Source organism: Gallus gallus, chromosome Z (genome assembly GCF_016699485.2).
Source record: "Gallus gallus isolate bGalGal1 chromosome Z, bGalGal1.mat.broiler.GRCg7b, whole genome shotgun sequence".
Classification (NCBI taxonomy): domain Eukaryota; kingdom Metazoa; phylum Chordata; class Aves; order Galliformes; family Phasianidae; genus Gallus; species Gallus gallus.
Genome location: NC_052572.1, coordinates 38,118,738 through 38,144,288, shown reverse-complemented (window position 1 = coordinate 38,144,288; position 25,551 = coordinate 38,118,738). Strand labels below are relative to the sequence as shown.

The 25,551-nt window shown below is 38.3% G+C and overlaps 1 protein-coding gene and 1 long non-coding RNA gene across 8 annotated transcripts in view; one reads left to right on the top strand and one right to left on the bottom strand.

Annotated features, from left to right (window-relative positions):
* Nucleotides 1-25,551, top strand: part of PRUNE2 (prune homolog 2) — a 133,918-nt gene that overhangs the window by 2,081 nt on the left and 106,286 nt on the right. The window lies entirely within an intron of this gene.
* Nucleotides 210-6,100, bottom strand: LOC121108623. The gene is made up of 2 exons (XR_005843296.1): nt 5,547-6,100; nt 210-1,737 (listed from the first exon to the last, which is right to left on the bottom strand). It is a non-coding gene; the product is annotated as an uncharacterized LOC121108623 (long non-coding RNA).

Genomic DNA, 25,551 nt, shown 5'->3' with positions numbered 1-25,551 from the left:
ACTTCTCAGCATGAGTAACGGAAAAATTTCTTTACTCATAAACAATAGCTACAGACCATGCCAGAAGAACAATTGCTCCAGACTGTGCAGGGCAACCTATTACTGCAAGTGCTTCATCATTCATTTGGCTCTGGCTCCAGCCACAGCATTAATCAAGGCTGTTTTTCTACATGGAGCAAATTCTAGCCAAGGAAGACCACAAAAAGGACTTACACATTTATTTTATTTTATTTTTGTCTTTTTTAAGGCTCTTGTGTACGTATTATATATTCTCTACATGTTATAAAGTGAAGTCTGGATCAGGCTTTTCTTTCTCCAAGAGCGATGAATTTTTCTTCTGTGACTTCTCATGAACACAGAAAGTTTTCAGTTATTTTTAATATGGGTTATGTATTCTCTGTGTAAATTCAAGGAGGAAAAGACAAAACATGGCAGAATATAACAGATGCTGTACTGAAATTTTTGGACATTTATGGGGTTCAGTCTTGCAAGTTGCTTCCCCCCCCAATCTTTACCAAGTATGGTTGTAATGTGAGAACAGCTGATGCTTGGTGAGATCGAAGGTCTGTTTCAAACAATGTTCTGTCTTGACCAAGGGAAGATTACAAGCAGTAGAATATATATGTGTATATATATGTATTAGGTTTTGAAATGTGTATCAGAACTGACCTGTTAGCCACAGTTAGAGCCCGCTGTCTGGGTTGGTTTGTTTGTTGCTTGTTTTAAAACCCCTTTGTGCTTTGTTTTCCTACAAAATCTTTGAATCATGTAATTTTTTTAGAGAGACACAAAAGTTTTATCATTTTATGATATTCTCTGTGTGAATGGGGAAAAACCCTTTTTGCTTATTATAAACCATCTCCTTGACAATTTCAATGGGTGCTCCATGGTTCTTATGCCTTGAGTAAGTGGCATTTAGTTGAGGAATACTACCATACCTCCATTCTTTTCTCTCAAAACATTTCTAAGCCAACATTTTTCTCTGCCTCTTTTTGTATGAGCACTGTGCTATCCCTGCTCATCCTTGTGGCTTCTCGGAAGATTTTGTAACTTTATTACCCTTGCAAAAGTTATGGACCCCCAAACCACCTGCAGTATTTAAGGCATTTGTATACTGTAGACTTATAGTAGAACAAGGTTTCACTTTTTCCCCCTTTTCTTAAGAGTTATTGTACTTACTTATTTGACTGTCAGAAAGCAATTTCTCTGATGCTTTCAGGATATTATCTGCAGTGGATACATGGTGTGCTTTCTGCCTAGTAATACCCAATTTAAAGCCAAATATAGTTGAAAGACTTGGCTTTGTTTCCTAATGTTCTCCACAGTCTGTACTTTTTAGCGAGTCTTTTTCTGCAGCTTTTGTAAGCAGCTTTAGATTCAACTCTCCTGAATAATCTGGTATAGTCTACAGCCTTCATCACCTCATTATTTGCCTGTTTGTCCTACTGGAAGTAATATCATTTATTATTTACGGGTAGGAAGAACAGCACGTATCCCAGCACAAATCCTTCTGGTGAGTCCTTCTCAGATGTTATCCATCACTGTAGGGAATTGACCATTTGTTCCTCTTCCTTCTCCAGGCCACCAAATGTTAGTTCTTCACTACCTCTTAGGAGGATTCCTACGTGAAATACTGCTTTCTGCGTCAGATAGCGAAGTTTGGTATCTTTCAAGTAATCTCGTGTGCCCCACGTGGTTTTGCAGTGAGGCTGAAGGACTGTGAGAAGTTAAAGGAGTCTGTCAAGAAAAAAAAAAAAAGTGAGTTTTTTTTTCTAGGAAACTAAGAAAATTCAGAATTCTTCTGGGAAGATGCTAAGACAATGGCTGGCACCCAGTGATTTCTCCCTGGCCTGAGGTCCGTGCTCAGCTGGGAGCTTAATGCTTTGTAGGCTGGCTTCGGGGAAGTCGAAGAGGACAGAATGAGCCTAGGAAAAGGCTTAATGTGCAGATGATACTGATACATCCACATACTGCAGCAAACCACTTCAAAGTAGCAACAGAGAGATTGCCCTCCCTCTGCAGAGAATTGTAGATTAGCTGGGGAAATAATCTTTCTAAATGCTGTGTCATCTTCAGCCGTTAACAGCATTGGGAGGGGAATAAAACGCCAAACAGGCTTCAAGTTCTTTTAATCCCTTGCTGCTGTGGAGAAGAGACTATAATGCAAAACCAGTGTTAAACCTGGCAGGATAATACACTGCAAATAAGGAATTATGCTCTCAGAAATATGTGCTGAGAGAAAATTGGATGATGTGACTGGACATTTTCCAAAGGGAGGATCAGCCCCATGACCAGGGAGATGCCCTTGAGAATTTACTAAAAGTCTTCTGAGGTTCTGCTTTGGTAGCTATGAAAAATGAATGCTGTGTTTATGAAGCAAAGAAGTTAAGGAACAGTTACTGATGATGGCGTGACTTGAGCAGGTTTCTGTGGCCACAGTTTTAAAACAAGCTGAGTCACTTGCATCTTTATTCATATTGCCTTTTATCTACCTATCTGGAGCTTTTTTTTTATTTTTTAATCAACCATGGCTAGTTCTTCCTTTGAAAAAAATGTGCTTGATTTAGCTGGGATAAAGTGGTAGCTGTGGTAGCTTTATGGGAAAGAAAAACCGTAAAAGTGAAGCAGAAGTTATCTTCCCAGAAACTTATCTAAGCAAAGGGAAAATAGGCTTTTAAGTGTTAAGGGTGATCAACTCTTACTCTCTCATGTATCTTCCTTGCATTAATCCAGCAGCACAGAGTGAACTAAGCTTTATTTAGCAGGGCACTTACAACATGTACAGAATGAAAAGTATTAGTAACGGTATTGACAAAAGCAAGGAAACTCACATATGTAGGATTTACATGCTCTTAGATATGTTGCAGAATCAGAGACTTCCAGATGATTAGCCTTTTGTTCCTTAAACCAACCAGAAGAAAGTAAACTCTGCGATATCTGAATTTAGACAAGGAGTGAGGGGTACTGAGCAGATACAGATATTCAGGGACTCACAGAGAGAAATGAAATGATTGGAAAAATATGTCGGAAGATTCTTTTGAAGATTAACTCCAAATAAATATATAGTGTAAGGAGAAAAACCTGACAGCAGGAAAACACCAACGTGGAGATGGGGCTGTTGGTTTAAGGCAAATAAGATATGCTTGTAGTGTGACAGAGTTGTTTTAAAGAATGCAGTTTTGGGACACAGGCTGCGGATCACCTAATAAGGCAGAATAGACCTTAGTGTGTTTGTACACACACACATGCACTTATTGTTATCAGAAATAATGGTACCCTGTATTCTTACTGTCTTCTTCATCATCATCATGCAGTTTCAAGTGAAATGTTTCTTTCTTCTTTGAGTACCCAATAACCAAAAATGTTTCTTAACCGGAGGAAGAATTCAGAGAATCTTATTAAAATGGTTCAAAGGATTGACTTGAAGGAGGAATGAATGAACTAAACGTAACACTTGATTAAATTACCGCTGAGCTGACAGTGAGAGCACTCCAGATCTATGGAGTACTAAATGCGATGCAAAGAAAGAATCAATTCATGTATGTAGATATAACTAAGAAACCTTGAAAAGAAGGCTGAAAAGAAGTAAATATTTCCGGAAAATTAAGCCTTCTAGCTATGAGACCAATTTCCCAGAGAAAGAGCAGAGCCCTTACCTTAAAAGCAAACCCAAATAAACCCTGGTTTGGACAAACATATATAAAACTACTTGAAGAATCAATCTACAGTTATAAGGAAAACATGCTGTCTGATTTAGTAGCTCTTTGCAGTTTCAGCGAAGTTGTACAGACTACAGATATCCAGCAGAAACTTGGGAGATGAAAATGCTTCTTCACCATGCATTTTCTTGCTTTTGGAGGACAACACTTTTTAAACAGTAGCCTGTTCTTCTTGGATTTTATCCTTCTCAGATGTAGTGATATTTTCTCATTTTACACACACACACACACACACACACACACACAAAAGAAGTGGAAGTGGAAGAAGAAGGCACATCTTGGTGAAATTTCCATTTGAAGTGGTAAAGCACATCAGAGTAATTGAGATGAAGGAAAATTCTAGCCTGAGTAACTTTTTGGCTGTTGAATAATTTGTACAGCTGACACAGTTTTCTCACTGTTCTGCAAAAAAAACCAAAATCCCAAAGTCATCTCAGTGCACAGTAAGTCAATTTACTAATGTATCATGCTGCACGGATTTAAGTGTATCACCATGGTATTGACCGGGAACCTATTATGCAAGAAGCTTCACAAATACTTTATAATAACTTCTATTCAATCCATGTCTTGAGGAGTCCATAAAGTAAATTGAAGGGGGCAGTGGAACCCAGGGCAGTAGCAGGATAATAATAGGCAATAATATTCACATATCCTGATCTATTTGTTAATGTTTTGGTAAAGAGCAGCTTTGAGAAGATGTTGCAGAAAGGAAGATGGTTTGGAAAAGGCATGGAGACAGAATACATAGAGAGGAGAACGTTTGATTCTTTTCTCTGTTCCTCTTTGGTACTGACCAGATGGAGATGGAAGTTAACGTTTCATTACAGAATAGGAGATTTAGAAACAGTGGAAGTTTTGTGAAGGTTAGAAATCACTGGTTAGAGATTCTGTTCAACGTGATAGAGCAAGTAGATCTTGGCAGTGAGATATTGGCATTGGAGCGGTGCACCTGGGAAAGTTGTTTCATGGCGAGGTTCTGGAACTGCCAGGGTGCCTTTGCTAGAGCCAAAGAATGCTTCAGAGGTTAAACCATTAAGTAATGATAGCTTGAGTGCCAGCTCTGAAGGGAGAAGAAAGGCTGATCAGGAAGAAAACCTGCTGGAGTTGGCAGCGGGTAGGATGGGAGCTGGGGTATTTGTGTATCTGAATTGAGCATGGGGTCAAGGTGACAGGCCTGGGAGATGGGTAGGATGGCTTTATTACTCCCTGTATGTCCCTGTGAGAGAGAGGTGGCGGAAAGGAGAAGGCGTGAAAGCCCTGCTCTAGCCGTGCTTAGTTTGAGATTATGGCAAGGTTCTGGTGGGGAGAAAATGTGGGATCTCAGTTTAAAAGAGGCAGGCACTGATCAGAACTGAAATCCTGCTTGTCATCCTGGAGTTCTGAGGGTGGTCAGATTCGGCGCTTCAGTGACTTGATAATATTCCAGTTTTATTCTTTTTCTCCAAAAAGGATGACCAGTGCCCACAGTGTTATGGAGCACTGCAACAACTGGGGTGGTATCGCTTGTTCTAAGGAGATGCTAGTGGACTAGCATAGTAAGGACAGAAGAGTGGCAATGAAATGTCAGGAACATTTCAGAAAAGAGTGACGTCTTGATGATGTCAGACAGTGCTCTTTCCTTCTTTATAGTGCCATTTGATAATAACAGGACAGCATGTAATAGACCTAATAGACCTAATGTGCTGGCCCAGTTCCATTTTGCACAGTCATAACCTGCTTTTGTTAATTTCCATCTAGCCTCAATTTATCAGCCTTAGGCCTCTCTACGTCAATTGCTGTCTAGAGCACAGAGTAATTTTTGCAGTGTAATTGTCTGATGTGACTTACCTGTTTGGTACTATTTGGAAAATTCTGCTGGATCACAGTGTTTCTTTCTGTAAGTGACGTGGATTTGATTCTGTTTTAGTCTTCCGTGTGGAACTGTCTCTACATACAGTGGCAGACACCAACTAGTGAAATCGGCTGTTGCAGCAGCCTCCGAGTGACAGACCATCATGCTGCAGTGACCTTTTCTCCAATGGTTAATCTTGTTGTACAATGATTACATTGTGATACAGAGCGTAAGAATTATTGAAGTTAATAAATGCTGTTTTGCTTTTGTACGGTAGTGATTAAAATATCCTGAGCAAAGGTGAGTTGATGGGGAATAAGAAACCTGAACTGTTGAGATTCTACCATGACTCATGAAAAGAAGAGGAGACACAGAGTCTAGCCGGCATGCTGGCAGGGAAAGGGCAATTCTTCTCTCTGAACCTTGTTTGCTGTTCAGCTGTCATTGAGTTAGCAGAGCCCAATGACATGCTTTATTATTATTATTATTATTATTATTATTATTATTTTCTGTATGAGGATCAGGATTGCCTCATTTGGAATGCATTTGACTTTTTAGAGAAACAGCAACAAACGGTGAACTTGTGAAACGCCAGCAGGGACAGGGACGGTCTCTTCTAAATATGGTCAGTTGGCAAGTGACCAGCTGACTGATTCAGCACCCTTTCCTTTATTTAACAAAGGTTTAAACAAGCAGTCAAAGTCATTTGCAGGCTTGAGTGGATTACAGCTGAGTCAGAGGGAACACAGTGACAGGTTAACTTGTTAGAGAAGTATCTTCCAATGTTTGTGTGTGCGTATAGAAGAAATTCCTTGTATGCCTAACTACTTTTGTTACAGGTAAATCTGTTTGAATCTTTGAGTATTCACATAACCTAGAAGAGAAAATGGCTTTACACACATGTACTGTGTGCTTAAGAGATTTATGCCTCTGAAATTTTGGGAAGGCTACCTTGCTGGGCTCCTGAATGGTTTTTAGATATTTGAAGTAGGTGAACTTATCAAATTGAAAGACTACATAAGAGAGTAAAACCATGATTTCACTTCTGGCCTCCCTATTTTTGGATTTATGTTTCTGTTGCTTTGAGTTTGATCTTCTGATTCAAGAACCGTAAAAACAGTAATTATCCATTCAATTGAAAGAAAGAACTGTAGTGGAGAAAAGAAAACAGACATTTTTAGTTTTTTTATTTTGTGTCCTTCATCTTGATTTAGTTGGAGCAATAGCTGGGACAGTAGCTGCAGGAAAGTTTTCATTAGGAAAAATATTCTAATTCAAGTTTATGTGAATGGCAGACTTTTTTTTTTTTTTTTTCTCTGAAATTAATTACTGTTTAAATTTTTAGGGTTATACAGTCTGAATCATCTCACTGTGGTAGAGTCTGCAGTGAGAGATTTACTTCCTCCCTGCCACCCCCAGGGAAACGTGCACTGAGCTCTCCGTGGTAGGCTGTAACTCCAGAGCCATCACCTTTTTGCAGGGACTACCAATAGAAAAATAGTGCTGTTGCTGAAACCAGCTATAGAATACCAAATAGTATACCAGATGGTGTTCTGTTTTGTTTTTAATATAAGTTGTTTTGTACATGAGAGGATATATATATATATCCTCTTATATATATATAATATAAAATAATATATATATAATATAAAATAAATACATATATAGAAAAAAATATATATATTTTACCCATTTGTTGTTTTTTGTTTTCTGGATATTCTGAAGCTGGCTACATAAACTCATATAAAAACTGTTAACTCTGCTGCTGTCTGAGATTTGTTCCTTCCTTTAGGAATTTAATGTACACTAGAACTTCAGCACTGGCAGATTTAGGAAGAAAAAGCAAAGGTGGTGGCATCATTAACTTTTTTTTTAAAACAGTGACATAAGAGCAGAATGGTATTAAAGCAGTCATTCCAGATATGAGACAGCAGCGCAGCCTGGAGTTCTCGTCTTTCATCTCTAGAGACACGGACTCATATTCTGTTTTAGATCACATGGGAAAATGAGTTAAGTGATCTAATCTTAGTGTCTATTTGTTCACCTCTCAAAATCACTGCACAGTTCTCAACCGGCAGCTTTTGTGCAGTTCATAATGCAAATAGTAGAGGGACTTTTAAGGTCAAATCTGAAGTATTCTGGTTCATCTGTTTTACCAGGTTTGCAGAATAGCTGTGCAAGCCTGTCTCAATATCAGAGTGTTGAACATTCATTAAAAAAAACCAAACAAGCAGAAAAGCAACTGAACAGCTCTCCCAGCTGTATGGGGATCGGGCCCGTTACAGTCTTGTGGTTTGAAAAGAGCATTTACTTACAGATTCTAAGTAAAACACGAACTGTAATTTATAGAGGAAAACAAACTGATCTAAAGAAATACTCCCAATTAAATTTAGGTAAACATGAAGACTGACTGAAAATACTGGGATCTTAATTCTTGGAAATAGAGTGACCTAAAGTTACATGTTACAGAAATGGCTTAAATAAGTTATGTGTTCTATGTCTGTACTCATATGTAATAATTCAAACGTGTCTCTTTACCAGTATCTATGGTGGCACAAACCATAAGAAAATGTTCAGGCTTTCTATTGATTTTTGTTTTGCTTCATTTTTCAAGCATCTTGCAGAGCTTATCTGAGATATTATTCTTGTTTTGAAGTTTATCTATTACAGTGGAAATTAAAATTCTGATGCTACAGTGGTCAATTAACAAGTAATGACAATTCTGATGAGCATTCAGAAGCCGATTTCTGCCTGCTAAAATGGAATGCTGTATAGAAAGACGTTCTGTTTTAATGCTCATGTTTACAGCAGACAAGTTTACCTTGTTGTTTCGTTTTTGCCACAACCTTGTAGATTCTAGAGAATCTCACAGTAAATTTCAGCAGTTTCACTATGCTGCAGTATGAGTTCTTTGTGGTTCTCCACAGCTGTAATATTGCAGTTTGCCACTTTCTTCTGTGCCAATAAATGAGGTACAGATGGGTTCTTCTGAGCATCTTACAATGTTCAGGATAAATTGGCCTTTTAACACATGGTTATGTATCATCTGCCATCTTCTCTTCAACCTTACAAAATGCCATCCATTGCTAAATAACAAGACAGCTCATCTTGTTTGCCTGTGAGGTTGCTTCTCTTTGCTTCTCGTTGTGCTGGAAAATAAGCAGGATTCTAAATAAGATGTGAAATGATATTCTAAATCTTCCTAGCCCTGCTTAATTACATGTATCCTCCACTGTTAAGTGAGTACTTAATCACTAACCTTCTAAGCTAGTTAGATATACATTTTAATTCTTTGCGCCGCTCTGTTTCTAAGAGCTTATATTGGTGCTGTTTGATGATACTGTGGAAAAAGCAACCTAGTTAGTTGCCATATTAATTAGTGATTAAAATCAAGCTTCTTCCCCTCTAAACAGGTAATTAGTTCTGATATTGAATGAACATTAGACTAAAAGATCAACATCTTCTCTTTACTTCCATAAATTAGAAGTGGTTATACAAATGAAACTCATGGGTAATCTAGAAATAAGAAATGGTAGGCTTATGGCAGAGAGCAGGAAGAACTCAGGACTACTTTATAGTATCATTTTTAGTGGTAGCAACAACCCTGTAGTGTAGTAGCAGAAGTTCCAGGCGGAGTTCCTAGCAGGACACATTCTGCCCGATTTGAAAAGCTAAAAGGTGATTATGGTAGACAGCATTAAAGGCACGGTAAGGTGAAAACATCTCTCAGAGGCACATTAAAATGCCCAATCGTGATTTCTGCACTGTAAGAACAGGCTTGGATTTTAATGTTTCCAAAATGACTGCATAGATCCTTGTTTGCAAAAGAAAAGAAGCCGAGGTAGAGAAAGCTGGAAGGAAGATGTAGAGACTGAATGCAGCCACACAACTGTGTACCAGTTTTCCCTTAGTTTGTATTGTATTGTTTTTGGGTCTGAACGTGGGGCTGGAGGAACAGTCCTCCTGCTGTAAATGAAGATTAGGTACATGACCACCTGAAGAACCTGAACATCGTAAGTCTATGGGTCCAGATGAGATGTATCTGATAGTCCTGAGACAATTGGCTGATGTAGATGCCAAGCTATTCTCAATGATACTTGAAAAATCATGACAGTCAGGTGAAGTCTCTGGTGACTGAAAAAAAGACAGTGTTAAACCTATTATTCAGAAGGGTAAAACATATGACCCAGGGAAACTGCCTGTCAGTTTCACCTCTTTGTAAGGAAAGATCATGGATCAGATCCTCCTAGAGGCTGTGTTAAGGCATATGAAAGCTATGGAATAACCAGCATAGCTTAACCAAGGTCAAGTCCTGCCTGACCAACCTAATGACCTTCTATGATGGCATATCTGCATCAGTGAACAAGGAAAGAGCCACTGATGCCATCTATCTGGACTTCAGTAAGGCCTTTGACATACTCCTCCATAACATACTTCTTTCCAAATTGGGAAGATGGGTGGACTGTTCAACAGACAAGAAACTGCTGGTGTAATTGTACCCAGAGAGTGGTGGTCAGTGGCTCAATGTCCAGATGGAGATTGGTGATGAGTGGTGTCCCTCAGGTCAGTACTGGTTCTGATACACTTTAACATCTTCATCAGTGACTGTGGGACTGCATACACTCAGCAAATTTGCAGATGACACCAAGCTGTGTGGTACGGTTGACATTCCTGAGGGACAGGATGTCATTTACAGAGACCTAGATACGCTTAAGCAATGGACCCAGGTGAACATTGTGAGGTTCAGCAAATCCAAGTACAAGGTCTTGCACTTGTGTCATGGCAATCCCCACTATCACTCACTACAAGCTGGGAGACAAAAACATAGAGCACAAGCCTGCCAAAAAGGACTTGAGGGTACTAGTGGATGAGAAGCTGGAGCCAGCAATATGCCCTTGCAGCCCAGAAGGCCAACCATATTCTGGGCTGCATCAAAAGAAGCAAGGCTAGAGGTCAAGGGAGGTGATCCTGCCCCTCTGCTCTGCACTGGTGAGATCTTACCTGGAGTACTGCATCCAGATGTGGAGTCCTCAGTACAGGAGAGACATAGATCTGTTGGAGTGGGTCCAGAGGAGGGCCACAAAAATGATCTAAGGGATGAGGACTGGCTGAGAGGGCTGGGGCTGTTCAAACTGGAGAAGAGAAGGCTCTGGGGGGAACACCTGATAGCAGCCTTTCAGGATCTAAAGGGGGGCTATAAGAAAGAAGGGGACAGACTCTTCAGCAGGGTCTGCTGTGATAGGACAAGGGGAAATGGTTTCAAACTAAAACAGGGCATATAGAGTTAGACTGAATATAAGGAAGAAGTTTTTCACAAAATAAGGGTTTGGGAGGCACTGGAACAGGTAATAGATGCCTTGTCCCTGGAGATACTTAAGATCTGACTGGACGTGGCTCTGAGCAACCTAATCTAGCTGTAGGTGTCCCTATTCACTGCAGGGGAGTTGGACTGGATGATCTTTAAAGGTCCCTCCACCTTAAATGATTCTGTGATTCGGTGATTTTTAAAGTAGACTTTTATCTAGACTGTGCTCTCTTGCTGTCACTTGCATGCACTGGGAAGCACAAGCACTTTTAGAGAAAGTGGGTTAATGGACAAGGGAGCCCCTGGGCAGTGTTCTGTGTCTTAACTGCCTAAATCCAGTGGCAGCGCATTGCTGAGGATTACTGAAATCCCACTGAACCAGTAGGGGAATGGTGTCTGTCTGTGTCCATACCCCTGCATGTTTGTGCACTTGTTTGGAGTTGCATGACTGCATGTACACAAGTGTAACTGATGTCAAGCTCATGAGCGTAGCATGTTCTAATTTCCATTCATCTTTAGGAAGCCTTCTTCTGGCAAGTGTTGAGGTGTGCAGGAAAATTTTGGAGGACAGAATAAAGCTGGTTTGGATGCCATCTTTCATAAGTACGAGAAATACTGTGCTCTTAGGGAAGTTCACGCCTCTTAAGAAAGGAGAAACTCGACCTTCCATATGCCCTGTTGTCTGCCGTATCTTTCACATTTCTGACAAAACTTAAGATATAAGGTACTTTTAATGCTCTATTTTCACTTCAGTTTGAAGGACATATGGAGAGATTCTGGCTCTTTCTTTGAAACTAAGAGAAATATAGAAACATAAATAACAGTGTATTTTTGCAAGCTTTAATAAAAAATCTGGGATAGGTCTGTTTTTTGATGCAGTCATAACTTGATGTGTTCTTATGTATATTTTCAAGGCTGAATATTAATAACTGTGTCATAACAGATGTATGCAGAGCATCACAGTTCTTGAGAACGCACTTAAAATCAACCGACTGTCATTTTTAACAGGAAGCAGAGGCTAAGCTCTGTCCCCTTGAGATGCTGGCAGAATCCTCAGCTCCAGTAAACAGAACAGGTGACTGGATGCCACTGACACTGTACACAGCTGTAGCTGAAAGATCATTTATCTTCCAGCTAAAAAGATTTAGCCATTACAGTAAGCTATTCATCTATGTCAATCTAGAGAAGCTAAGGAATGGCATGCTTTCTAATTCAAGTATGATTTTATTTAATTTTTTTAAGAGCAACATGCCATTGTGCTTGTTTTGAGGACTCAACACATTTCAAAATGTTTAGACAGTAACCCATTATTTTGATATTTGGTGTGAGTTAGAGTGAGTTAGTCTATCTATCTAGATTGATAGATGCTGTGTACAGTGGGAGCTAAAAGCTGCTGCTGTATTTAGCAAAATAACTAAAGGTGTGTTAGAGTAGTTAACAGGCAGTGGAAGGGAATTATCTTGCATTTTATGCATCTTTACAGAATATTGGAGAGCTTAAAAGCCCTATTCTATCCCTCTGCACTAACATCATATTGAACAAGATTCTGATCTGACACTTCTAAGTTAGAACAGGTTGGTAAGAATCATGAAACTTCATTTGGGATAATTGGTCAATGATACAGGGTTAAAGCCAAGGAGCGAAAACCACGAAAAATAAAAGTGAAAACAGTATGACAATGTGGGAGTTATTATTTATTGAATGCAGTAATATTTGCTCCCTGGTGCAATCAAAAGTCAAACTAAACTGTGAAAGACTGCCTTGAAAATATGTTGTACACTCTGTCTACAGTTTTTAGCTACTATTGTTAGAGAAGGATTAATTTCAAGAGCCCATCTCTGTGTAATTGCCATCATTTCTGAGGGCATTTAATTAACGTAAATCAACATGCATAAAGCTTAAAATAGCTCAAACCCACCGAGCTTTAATAAGTAGGTCTTTTTTCAGGCATGCCTTTACAATGTAGTATAGATAGTTGTTCTGGAAGGCCAGGGAGGAATACAAATCAAATGAGCCAAACGTGAGTTGGAAATAGGTGTCATAGAGATAGGGTTTTCTCCTCCCTCTCCTCTTCATTGGTGGTAGACTCTGCTGCTGCTCTGCTTGTGAGAAAAAGAGCTTTCTATTCATTGTGGAGAAGGCCATGCTGAGCCACAAGATTATCTCTAATTTTGGTGGGTTATTCTGTCATCCAACCCCTTATACCAAAGCTTTATAGTCTCTGTGCACATTGTCTCCAGAAGTGCATCTTTTGAAGTGTCCCTGGAGAACAGATGATTATCAGCAAGTCTGATTTTTATCTAGCCTTTAATTATAGAGATTAGTATCAAATCCTTGAATTGCTGTTGCTATCAGTGAGAAGAAAGACATGGAACAGCTGTGTGATGTATTCTTATTACTAGTTACAGTTGCTAATGTTAATGTGCGCAGTAAGCGAAGTGTGGTAGTGTTCTGACCCAGTCCTCAGTCCTGCATAGCTGCTGTAGCTGGAAACCAGGAGAAGGATGGGAATTGGAATGGGAGATATTAGTTCTAGTTTTACGCTGCTGATAATGAAGAGAACCAGAGCAAACATACATAGGACTGACTGTAGATCTTATATTCTCTTAGGCGAGATGGAGAATAGGATCCCTTGCTGTTTATGCACAATTTCAATGCAGGATATTAGTTGTGGAGATACATCTCATATTTAAAGCCTGATAAACTTCTATAGCAGCAGCTCTCACATATTCCCGAGTGTGAAATAGTATCTGGGGGATATATCATGTCTCACTGGATATAGCCACTGTACGTACCTGAGCGTGTATGTGCGCTCACCTCCTCCTACATGTGGAGTGCCAGAAGTTCATACTTCTGGGCACTTTGTGTCTGTAATTGAGTGAATTTTGTCTTTCTATGGAGTGTACTGGAGCATTACCAGATAATAAATATTTCAGGCTTCTTCACAGTAATCTCTAAATCCTCAGAAGTAGAAAATGTGGAAATATTTTTATAATAATGAAGATATTTAGGAATTGAAAGTTAAATCAATTTGAAGTCAAATAAGTCCAGATTTTCAAAATCTGGATGTGGGAGCTTGACTGGAAAATCATTCAGACAGTAGAATTCAAATATAGGACAGCGTATTTTTTTTTTTTAACCAAGAACAACAATAAAAGAAACTAATTAGGGTTGTTTGCCCTATTTCCACTAGCACAGTTTAATGCTGTGGCACAACCAATATTTTGAAGGAAGTAGAACAAACACAGCGGTTTTCTGGAACAGTTTTCCTAAGATTCATGCTGCTTCTGCCATTTTGCTTTTACTGGAGGTTCAGTTTGAGCTGTGTCAGGATTAGATCTGTGTTGTTTGGGGTCACTTGTACTTATGTTATGTTAAAAAAGGCACTCACCTATCTGGGTACAACAGTATTCTTGAAAAACCATTACCAGAACGCTATGCTTACTTTACACAGGATTTCTGAAATGTCTTATCATTTCACTTATTCAGTTTTTCCCTCCTTTACCTTTCAGAGTGTTTGTGTTGAGTCTCTGCTAGTTTAGTTTTTGGATACTGACTATTATGTTATTGGAATCCCTTAGCCAGGATGATTGAAGGAAGTGCTAAGACAAGGATGATATCTGTCTTATGTGTCCTGCTATTTATGAAGTATTCAGACCTCCAAATCTGATTCTTTTTTTCTTTCTTTCTTTCTTTTTTTTTTTTTTTCCCTGGGATTTATATATTAGGAGATTCTATCACTTCAGTATTTACTACTACATTTTCTGAATGATTATTTTTTACTGAAGTATACCTGAAAAGATAACTTCATTCATGTGGAGCAGCCTGGTGTACATTTCATTTAATTAGTACAAAATTTCCCATTATTGGAGGAAGTCTTTCACTCGGAGGGTGGTGACACACTGGAACAGGTTGCCCAGATAGGTTGTGGATGCCCCATCCCTGGAGGCATTCAGGGCCAGGCTGGATGTGTCTCTGGGCAGCCTGGTCTAGTGGTTGTCAACACTGCACATAGCAGGGGGATTGAAACTTGATGATCTTTATGGTTCTTTTCAGCCCAAGCCATTCTGTGATTCTCCTGTGTTAAGCACAGGTATCACTTTGTATACCTGACATGAGGTGATTTCACAGACTGCATGTCATTGGAGCAAAGACTGCAGTTTCTCTTGGCAGAGTTAACCTTAGCATGCTGAACAGCCCAAATGCTTCACAATATACAATTTATAATAGGTATTTCATGTCGTCCATATGTTAAAGCTCGTACGTTGTTATGTATATATCTTGAATGCTATTTTTAAGGAAATATGTATGATTTAAACTTTCTATTTTGATGTTAATTGTAACAGTAATATACAATAATTATTAGCATCTCAATCAAATTAATATCAAGCACTGCAGTAAAGTTGGCTTTAAAACTGCAGGAATATTGTATTTGTATGGCTTCAGCTCAGGGATGTGGACCTCCTCTGATCAAGTCTATTGCTGTCAGGAGACCTCTTTCTCAAGGTTTTTGTCATACACTGCTCTGCCTGGAATGTATGACTCAAATCACAAAGCCACGTGCAGTTTGGTCTTTATGTCTGTAAACAGTTTACTGAGCTGTTTAAGTGATCAGTAGACTGAAATATCTCAAATCTTTTTAAATTTATTCAACATTTAAAAGTTCATTCAAGACTTGTTTTATTCAGAAATGACAAGATTATGTCGGTATTTATGTACATGAATTCTACTTGAAGTTGGAGGTAAAATGTTCAAATAGAACTGCAGAGAAATATGTTGCCATTTTAGCTTATCCTTTCCTTCTTGACTGATCCTCAGAAAAAATATTGAACTTTGCTGTTAAAATAGGAATTAATTATGACCTATTTCTTTTTAATAGACTTTCCTAACTGCATTAATGCTGAACAGATATCCTTTCAACAGCGTAATGCACCCATCGCGTGCTTCCTGTGTAAGGGAAAGAAAGGCAGACATAGTTATTCCTCCTGTTTCTTCCATTAAAAATACTTATTTAACATAAAATGCTGTGTAATGGTATTCTGATCTGTGGAGATTTAGGTAATTAACTAAGCAGAAATCATGAGTTAAAGAAATAGCAGACTGGGAACAGAGAGTGACCTTACGCTTGTACTACCATGAAATCATCATCAGTTTCTAATTTAAAGTGTTCCTGTTCAGACAAGTGCTTAACTGGATGCTAGTCAATATCTATAAGGGTGATATATATATATATTGATAACTTGAACCTCTGTGCTAGCAGCACAGGAATTATTGGTATATACCAAATGTTCATTTGATGGAGTATGGTGTGTTGCTGGTCACTGAGGTATACTGCATTTATGGGCAAAATGTAAATGCTCTATCAGTATTCGTGCACTCTGCAAGTAGGAAGCAGGAGTCTGGCTGTTGTCTTCTGTATCAGATATTTTGGCTTCCATAGGTACTTCTTATATACCTAGGGTTATTTTAGTTGGTTTATTTACTTTAAAATTTGTTTATTTATTTATTTATTTACATTTAAGGACTTCTTTCTTTGCAAGAGGTGACCTAGGAGAGTTGTTACGATCTCTAACATTTACCTTCAGAATCGCTTTGAACGTTTAGAGCTCTGTGATTTGGTGGAAGGCAGGTATCAGCCTGAGAGGAAGCAGGCTGTTCTTTCACAGCTTACATTTCTCTCCTTACCTTTGGACCTTTTGTTCTTAACAACAGTAAACAGAGAAATCAGTGGATGCTGCTTTTTCTGACTGAAAGCCAAGAGCTTGAGGGTTCAGAAAAACCAAACACTCTGTGTAGAGGAGGCTGCAGTTATTTTGTTCTCCATAAATTAAAATTTAATCGTACTTGGTTAAATGAAAAAAAATAGAGGATACTGTTCATCTACGTAGAAATTGTCAATTAAAGGTTAAAGTTGAAATATTAATTCTCTTACCAAAATAATGGTTGTCTTTTGAATTAGCTAGGGCTGCAGTTTCAGGAGGGATGGCAGATTGTCCGTAACACTTTTAACAGAGGATTCTTCTGTGTATTCAGCAAAACTATCACTGAAGAGGTAGACGTCTTGCTTAAGTCATTAATATCTCTTCATATGTGAATTTTTTTCCACTTACTTCTATTACTTCTTCCTTCTTAATAAAATTTTGAAGTGATTTGTTGTGAAAGCTTTGATTGGGATGGATGAAACTGAAATAAACTGTAAACAAAATAAATCTCTCATGGGTTGGGTTACTTGTTCTCATATTTTGTTTATGCTTACCCAAACTTTTAAACAGAAATTAATAGTATGATACATCTTTAAAGAAATTGTTGTACTCCTTTGTAACATGGACAGTGCTTCAATTTACTTTTAAAGTACACTTTAAATGATTTTGTCTATAGTTTTTCATACTTATAAAGCAATAGTTCGTGAGCTTACTGTTAATATTTAGTACTATATACTCTCTTTTTCTATAAAGGTAACATTTTTATTCTTCTCTACGCTACATACCATTTATGAGATAAAATTGAATTTCTGTGCCATATAAAGTCTGTCTTTAGTCAACAGAACATTTACATGTACTGAAGCTCGCACTTCTGTTTGGATAGTGTGTGGAGTCGGTAGCTACAGTGACAATCTGGCTATTACTCTATGAGAGAAAGAATGTTTATTATATAGCAGCTCTCCACAGACCTTGGCTGTGCTGGATGATGACCAGTACAATTAACAGAATTTGTTCCTTCAGTACTGTACCAGTTGTCTATTTGCTAAGGCACACACATACTGTATAACAGGACAAAATGATGTGAAATGGAGCTGCAGTTTGGCGTTGAAGTAATAATCATCACCACAAGTATTACAAGGCATCGCCGGCGCTGTGCAAAAGTAGAAATGATTCTCACTTAAGATATGTAATAGCTTTATTTTTATTTTTGAATCTTTTCAGTGGGCACTGTTGTGCTCTGTGAGACTTCGGAACTATGGTACTGCTGAATTCTGTAGTACAGAGGGAGTGGAAATCATCAAGTTGATCTTATTCCCTTCTGTAGATCTTTCCAAGCTTGTCCCAAGCCTGGGTGGTAAATCATGATTCCACTTCCCCACTTTTTGTTTCTTCCAGAGGATACTTTTCAAAGTGATTGGTAATTATTTCTTTCATTTCTACTGTTTTCTTTTTTCCTATTCTTAATTGCACTGGACATATATAAGAATTAGACACAGTAGTTCACTTAATGTGCTACCTCTTGGTAGAAAAAATTTTAAGAGATAACATGTGCTTAACTTTTTTTTCCCTGAAACATCCTATGTCCTTAGTAATATTTTATATTGTTTCCCTGACATCCAAGCACTTCTCTTTAGTTTTCTTTTCCTCATTGAATGCTAGCATTACGTACCTTCAAATAAAACTGAGGTGATTTTTTTTTTTTTTTTTACAGGAGTGTATTTTGTATCTTCTGTCTCATTAGCATGGAAACTAACATCAACAGAGCAAAAATGAATATTTCAGATTGCTACTGTTTATTGCCTTTCAGCACACTTTAATTAAAGTGGCGTTTGTTTGCCTATAATATCACCATTCCCTAATCAATGTACTGAGCAAGCACCATGGTGACAAGATAAGTTGCTTTGTTTTGTTCCATATGTCTGTGTTCCAATTTTTCCATAGTTTTAATTGGTTCCCTGCAGAATAACATTTACAAGCATATGGTATGGAAAATGCTGACTGCATTTGTTATCATATATTTTAGTGCATTGGTGGCACTAGATCACTAAGCCTTTAAAAGTGATTATGAGGTTATTTAATGCATTCAATATTGTGCTTACAACATAGCAAAAATCTGCAATGAGCCAAATGGTATCAAAGAAATACGTTTGAATTTCTTCTCAATGCTTCAAGGATAGATGGGGAAGTCTGATTCAGAAAAAAAAAAAATTACGGTGAAACATACTTTGTCATCTAAGAGCAATTTGAAAAGGCCTGTGGGGGGTGCTTCTCATCTCAAGAGGAATGTGCATAGGAATGTGGAATGCACAGAAGATAAAATACAGGATATGTCAAATATTATTGACTTCTGAAGAAGTGCACATGCCAGTGAAATGATGTAGTGCAGAATCTTCCCTTGAATCTCATGTCAGCATGGGTGAAGGTCTGAGATCAACCATATTAATGTGGGTGTTGGTTTAGAACTGAATCTGTTTTCTTGTTGAGAAAAATCCACCAGCTTGATTTCAGACTGCTCTGAGAAGAGCTCAGTGGATCATAGTATATATGAATGATATCTTTGGATTTTATGATCAGATTGGCAAGTCAGACACAGCCCAAACAGTTGGAGAAAGAGGGTGAGCCCTCATCACAAAGACCAGGAAGATTTCGAATGTATGGGTGAATCCTCTGCATATGGTTACAAAAGGTGCCATATTCCTTCCATCCCAAGCCTGAACTCAGCATAACTTATTTCTATCTAGAACTCTAAATGCATTCTAAATTTTTCCTGTTTTTGTGTCATTTATGTGCAGTGGATGAGTCTATATTCTGAGTTTATTAGTGACTAGACATATGCTGAAAAGCATACAAAAGTAATACAACAATGTGATTATATGTTTTGTGTTGCTCGTGTAGAGCACATCTGTGGATCTGACATGAGTGCTGTGGTGAGGGTATTATGGGGATCTGTATTGTTCTCTTATATAAACATCTCAAGTTAAATAATAGATTATTTTGTAAAATCAAGTGATTTTTGTAAAAAAATCAATTTTATTCTGAGCATACCTTTCTCAGTGCACTGTCACTTCACTAGAAAGCGCAAGGTTGCAAAATAATTCTAATCTGTGCTCAATTTCTGCAACACAGTGACCTCAGAAAAAGGCACGTGGACTCAAGCTTGTTATAAGAATAGAATTCCCTCATGGAAAAAGAAACAAGCATTGATAAGAGGAGGCTTTTGGAAAAAGTATTTGGGGAATAGTGTTTGAAGCATGAAGGACAGCAGAGAGATACGATTAAGTGATTTTCAGTGTGGAAAAAGATTTAGCAACTAGAATGATAGTAACGTAAGAATAACAACAACAACAACAACGAAATACTCCCACCAAGACAGAAACCGAAGAATAATAACAACAAAAACAATTAAAAACCTTATTTCTGAGCCAATCTTATTTGAGAGCAGAGAAAAAGCTAGAGGCATTGTAAAATTATGATATTTTGTAAATCTGAACAGAAAAGGCAAAGTTGAATGTGACTTTGACCTCCTGATCATCGTTTCCAGCTATGACTTTACGTAATGTATTTTAGGGCAGAGAGATAGTGACTATGATTTTGTTGTTAATATGGACTCTTTATATATCTTGAATCACTTAAAATGTAGCTCATGAGGAAGAGAAGACAAAAATGTGCACAGCAGACCTAAAGCAAAATGAAAACGTGAAAATGTAACTGCATTATGTCTGTGTTAAGTGCAGTACGGTCTCAAATATCCACAGTGCATTAATGAAAACTTAGAAGAAATGCTGAGTTCATAAGGTATTAAAAATAAAAAACAGTACAGAACAGAGTAAAAACTATATATTATATGTAAACAAACAGAATTCAGTCTCATTATATGATCACATGTGCAACAAGGCTGTGGGCTGACTTCAGGATGTGATCTCTTCAATTTGTTTCCTATCACCTAAGGCTTATTCTAAGTAAGAAAGATGAAGCTCAGCTCCAAGGGCTCAGTAAATTTATTGTCCGTTGGAAGGTTGCTTCCTCCAACAGAGGACAACTTAAGATTCCTGGACACCCTGAGATCAAATGTTAAATCCATGACAAAGGCAGGTAAATGAACGATGTTACCAGAGTTTGAACTGCCTTGACTTCTCTTAAAAAAAAGATAAAAACATCTTTTTTTTTTTTTTTTTTTTGCTCTCTCTCAGTCTTTCTTTACTTTACAGTTTATTCAAATTTTGCAATGTATGCTGTAGGGAATTAGTGATACCAATCGCCTCTTGGCACACTACGGAACAGATTAACATGACCTGCTCCACAAGTAAATGTGCTCTCTACTTTTACCTCATTTATTTTTGGTATCTCTTTTGTTCTGTAAGAGAGCAATCTGTAAGTAGATGAGCGCTATCAGCTGCTATGAGCAGACAGGCAATCTAGTCTCACCTCTGCATGTTCACTTGGAAAGGAGAGGGAAAAAGGGATCTGAAAATTCAAGGTGTGCTGTTACTGACTTTAGTTTCTAAAGATAACCTGGAATACGAATAGCACTTGTTCTTTGCAAGGCTGAATTGCCACGTGATGTATTGCTGATGTGCAGGTGCTAGGTGAGAACACTAGTCATGCAGAGAACACAACTCATTTGTTGTTCAAATTAGCGTGGCATAAAAAAGGAGAACTTTGATTTTCTACTTTAGTAGTCTCTTTGATAGGAAATGTTATTGACTGGCTGTTGAAGTACTGCTGATTCAGGATTAAATAATCATTCTGCTGGGAACATTTTCCTTTTTCAGCCGTAGTAGAGTATATCCTGTTTTGAGTTGGCAGAAAAGGCAATATGATCTCCTTATTGAGCCTAAGGTCATTTGAATAAGTTTCTCTCCTCCTCAACTTATTATAAAAACATAATTTTCTTTAATTTCCTAAAATGGCTAGGTAAAAGGGAGTATTTTCTTGAAGTAAAACTGGGGTCAAAACACATGATGTAAAAGCTAGGTTTCTAAAATGTGGGTGAACATGGGCGTGCATGTGTATCCCCAAAATAATTCATTTTGAAAGTCAGATATTAGTGGGTATTGCTGACATCTGTGGCCCAGTGCAAGTGGTGTCTCCCAAGATGTCCCTCAAAGTAAAAATCTGAAGAAGCAAGAGAATGTGGACATATCAAGCTTCAGTATGATGCAAAGTCAGCGTCAAAATAATTGATGGAAAAAATGTAACCTCTAAAGGAGGCAACAGTTTTGATGCTTTTAATTACGTGATGATTTTTTTGATATTTAAATAGCATCTGTGCATTATATGTTTTCTCCAACTCTTTTCCAAACTGGCACTAGGTATCATCATTCATATTATTTTCACAGTGATAGTAAATTATCACAGAATTAGGAGAAACTGTTCCCTATATGTTAGAGAGCCCTTGCAGGGAGATTTTGACAAATTTAGAGGGCTATGTAATCACCTGGGGTATGAAATTTAATAACAGCAAATGCCCAATTCTGCACCTGGGATGGTGCAGCTTTTGATATATGTTCAGAGTGTGGGATGAGGGGCTGGAGAGCAGCTCAGTGGAATGGGGTTCTAGGAGCTCTGGCTGACAGTAAGTAGAACATGAGCCAGCAGTGTGCCCTGGCAGCCCAGAGCACCAACCATACCTGGGGTGCACCAGGCCCAGCACTGCCAGGGGGTGAGGGGATGGGCTGTCTGCTCTGCTCTGTGTTGTGAGGCCTCACCTCCAGCGCTGGGTGCAGCGCTGGGTGCCACAATAGAAGGACGTATAACCATTAGAAAGCAACCAAAGGAGGACTACAAAAATAACGAAGTGTCTAGTGGGCAGAATGTAAGAGAAGCAGCTGAGGTCCCTGGGTGTGTTCAGCCCAGAGCAGGGCAGGCTGAGGGGAGGCCTCATGGCGGCTGCAGCTCCTCACAGGGAGCGGAGGGGCAGCGCTGAGCTCTGCTCTGTGTGACAGTGACAGGGCCCGAGGGAACGGCATGGAGCTGTGTCAGGGGAGGAGCAGCTGGGGCTTAGGGAAAGATTCTTTGCTTCAAGGTGATGGGTGTGGAACAGGCTGACCAGGGCAGTGGTCATGACATGACAGTTCGGGAAGCATTTGGACAATACTGTCAAACATAGCGTTTGATTTTTCATTGTTCCTGTGTGGAGCCAGGAGTTGGACTCAGTGATGCTTGGGGGTCCCTTCTAACTTGGCATATTGTGCAATTCTATGATGTGAGTTAATGTATGTGGTAAATAAGTTAGATATTTCAGACTTCATGCAGACTTGCATGAAGACATTAAGTCAATTCAAAATGAAAAGACAGTAGGTATTTTTCATTGGTAGGAATTATTTCTTTTATGATTTGAAGTTTGTCTGCAGAATGCCGAATCAGAGCTTGTTGGTAATGCAGCAGTATTGAACTGAATTCTCAGCAGCAATGCATCTGTTCCAATTCTTGATTAGAAATGACTGGAAAAGAAAGTTCCTGGAATGATCTAGGGTGAGGATTTCCTTTCTCAGCAAGCATGCTGAGTAGTTAGCCTGCCCTCACGTCCATTATAAATTTTTCAAGGATTAGCAAGCTGCTGTGGAACAGTTTAATTCTAGGAAACAGCATTTTTTATTCTTTATTTTTAAATAAAAGACTTTTTGAAAGCTCTCAACTCTTAGATACAACTTTTAAAGTATTAACTTTAGAAGTCCGGTAATGCTTGGCTATGTTCAGCTTACATGTGCAGTGCAGTCACCATAAGATAAACCAATGCAGGTAAAACCTGGTGAAGTATGTATATCACCTGGGCTCCAAGAAAGTTGCATATGCGCAACAGCTAAGGTGTAACGACCTTTTGCTGATCTCTGTATAGATTAATAATTGTTTTTCATCATCTGTTGCAGATCTTATTCCATACGAATATTTAATACAGCATTCAGAAAAAACAGCAATATTTTATGCCTGTCCATTCTTTCCTGAGAGTTGCTTTGAATTTTTATAACCTTTTCCCTTATCGTACTTTTGTAAGTCAGTATCTGCCCCACAAAAGCAGAAGGTCTGGATCTAGACAGCTGCCCTATTATTATATCATATTCTGCCACTGGCATTGATGTTTCTTGTAAAAGCTATTTTGTTCAATACAGATCAAGCAGGTAAAGATTAAAATATGGCACGCTTGAAACTTTCTCTTTTAAATTATATTCTCTTCGGAAGAATCTGTTATATAAGTACATTTTTATGACTATTACAATAAGGTACAATATATATTATATTCCGTACATGATAATTTTCCGTCCTCAAAAATAAGAGAAAACAAAATACTTAGTGGGATGCCTTTTTAAAAGGTCAGTATAAAGCTTTCTAACGAAGAGACTTATGAAATATTAAAGTAACTTGAACTTGGCATAAAATATTAAATTAACTTTGCCTTGGCTACAAACCATTTGTTTGACAACAGAGAAGGATAATCAACTTAAAAACCCTCAGACTGATGGAGGTATAACACTGGCTGATATTTTGAGGCAAATGTAGTATATACTCTGAAACGACTAGAAAAATGGTAGCTCTGGATTGGAGGTACAATCCCTAGGTTACAGAGTAGTACAAAAATCTTCTCGTCTAGGTAAAAGTCTCCAAATCTCAGTTGAGTATTGCTACAGATAACTAGGCTTTTTCTCGTGCATCTGCATGAAAACTGAGCACATTTGCTTAGCAGCCATGTTCATGCTTCAGCAACAAGCTTGGAGCAGCTTTCAGAGTTGTGTGGCACTGTATTGGCATGTGACTGTGATGCTGCTTCTTTATTAATATGCTTCTGTTGAGCCACAGAGCTTCTTTCTTGAAAGAAATACTATCCTTGACAGGTACTGCACCACCAGCCTGTGCAGCAAAATGCACTGATCTCATTGCAGGTGAAGGATAGAAGGGCTGGTGAGGTTTGAAGGAAAAAGAAAATAGTTGTCAGAAAGCAAGACTGTGTGTGACTGGGTGCATGTGTGTGTATGAAGGGGAGGGTAAAGAAGCTTTTTTATTTTTTTTTAACCTGACCCAGCAGAAGTTCCTGCTTTATACCAGAAAACGTGTTCAGGATTTCTTATCTTTCAAGATCATTTCACCTTCTGTTTTAACAGAAGAAAAAAGGAAAATAATGTTTTCCCTGACTGAGGTAGTATAATTTGATGAATCACTGTAGCAATATATCCCAGCCAAAGATTTTGCAAACATGGTTACCAGTATATGCAGTAGTTTTGAATGAGTCAGCTGTTTGATGAAGCTAAGAACCAACAAAATGTATTTTTAATTGCAGATTCATAAAGATACAGTTGCCATCCTGGAGCTTGAGCTTGTGTGTGATTAAAGATAACAAAATTGGGTAAATACCAGACTTGCTTCACCATAGCAAAGTATTACAAGAGATTTCTTACTGGATTACAGAAGTAGCTAAATGCTAATAAATCAGATTTTGTGAGCGTGATTGAGTATGGATTTGTACAGGTCTGATCAGAACTGAGTTATCCTTAATGATGCCCTCTGAGAATGGCACATTGTTTCCTTAATTCATTTTATCTCAGACATCAAGTGTTTATGCATTTTACAGTTTACAATTAATCAAGCTTAACAAAAACCCATCAACAGTAAGAGAGATTGATGGTGTCCTTTATATCTTAATTTATGAGTTCTGGTTTCGTCATCATCAACCTTTAAAATGTTTGACTTATTAGACTGAGAAGTCACAGTTCCTCTGAGAGTTAGCTGTGGTACCTGCAGGAGTCAATAACTTCTTACAGTCCTACTGCAGCTAAACATCCCAGGTTTTATGAATCTAAAGCTTCTACTGCCTGACTTTGGTCTTCTCTGCTGAGACCTTTGCTTGGCAGGATAGATCCTGTCAGAAGTTTTGCTGTCATGGAAGAGGAAGCCTCACATCCATGTGGCTGTGTTTCTCCTAGTTACTTGATGAGCAATAGGATATGCAAACTAGCTTTGTCTGACAGAAGAGGAAGCAGTCTTTGAAGCCTGGAGAGTGTG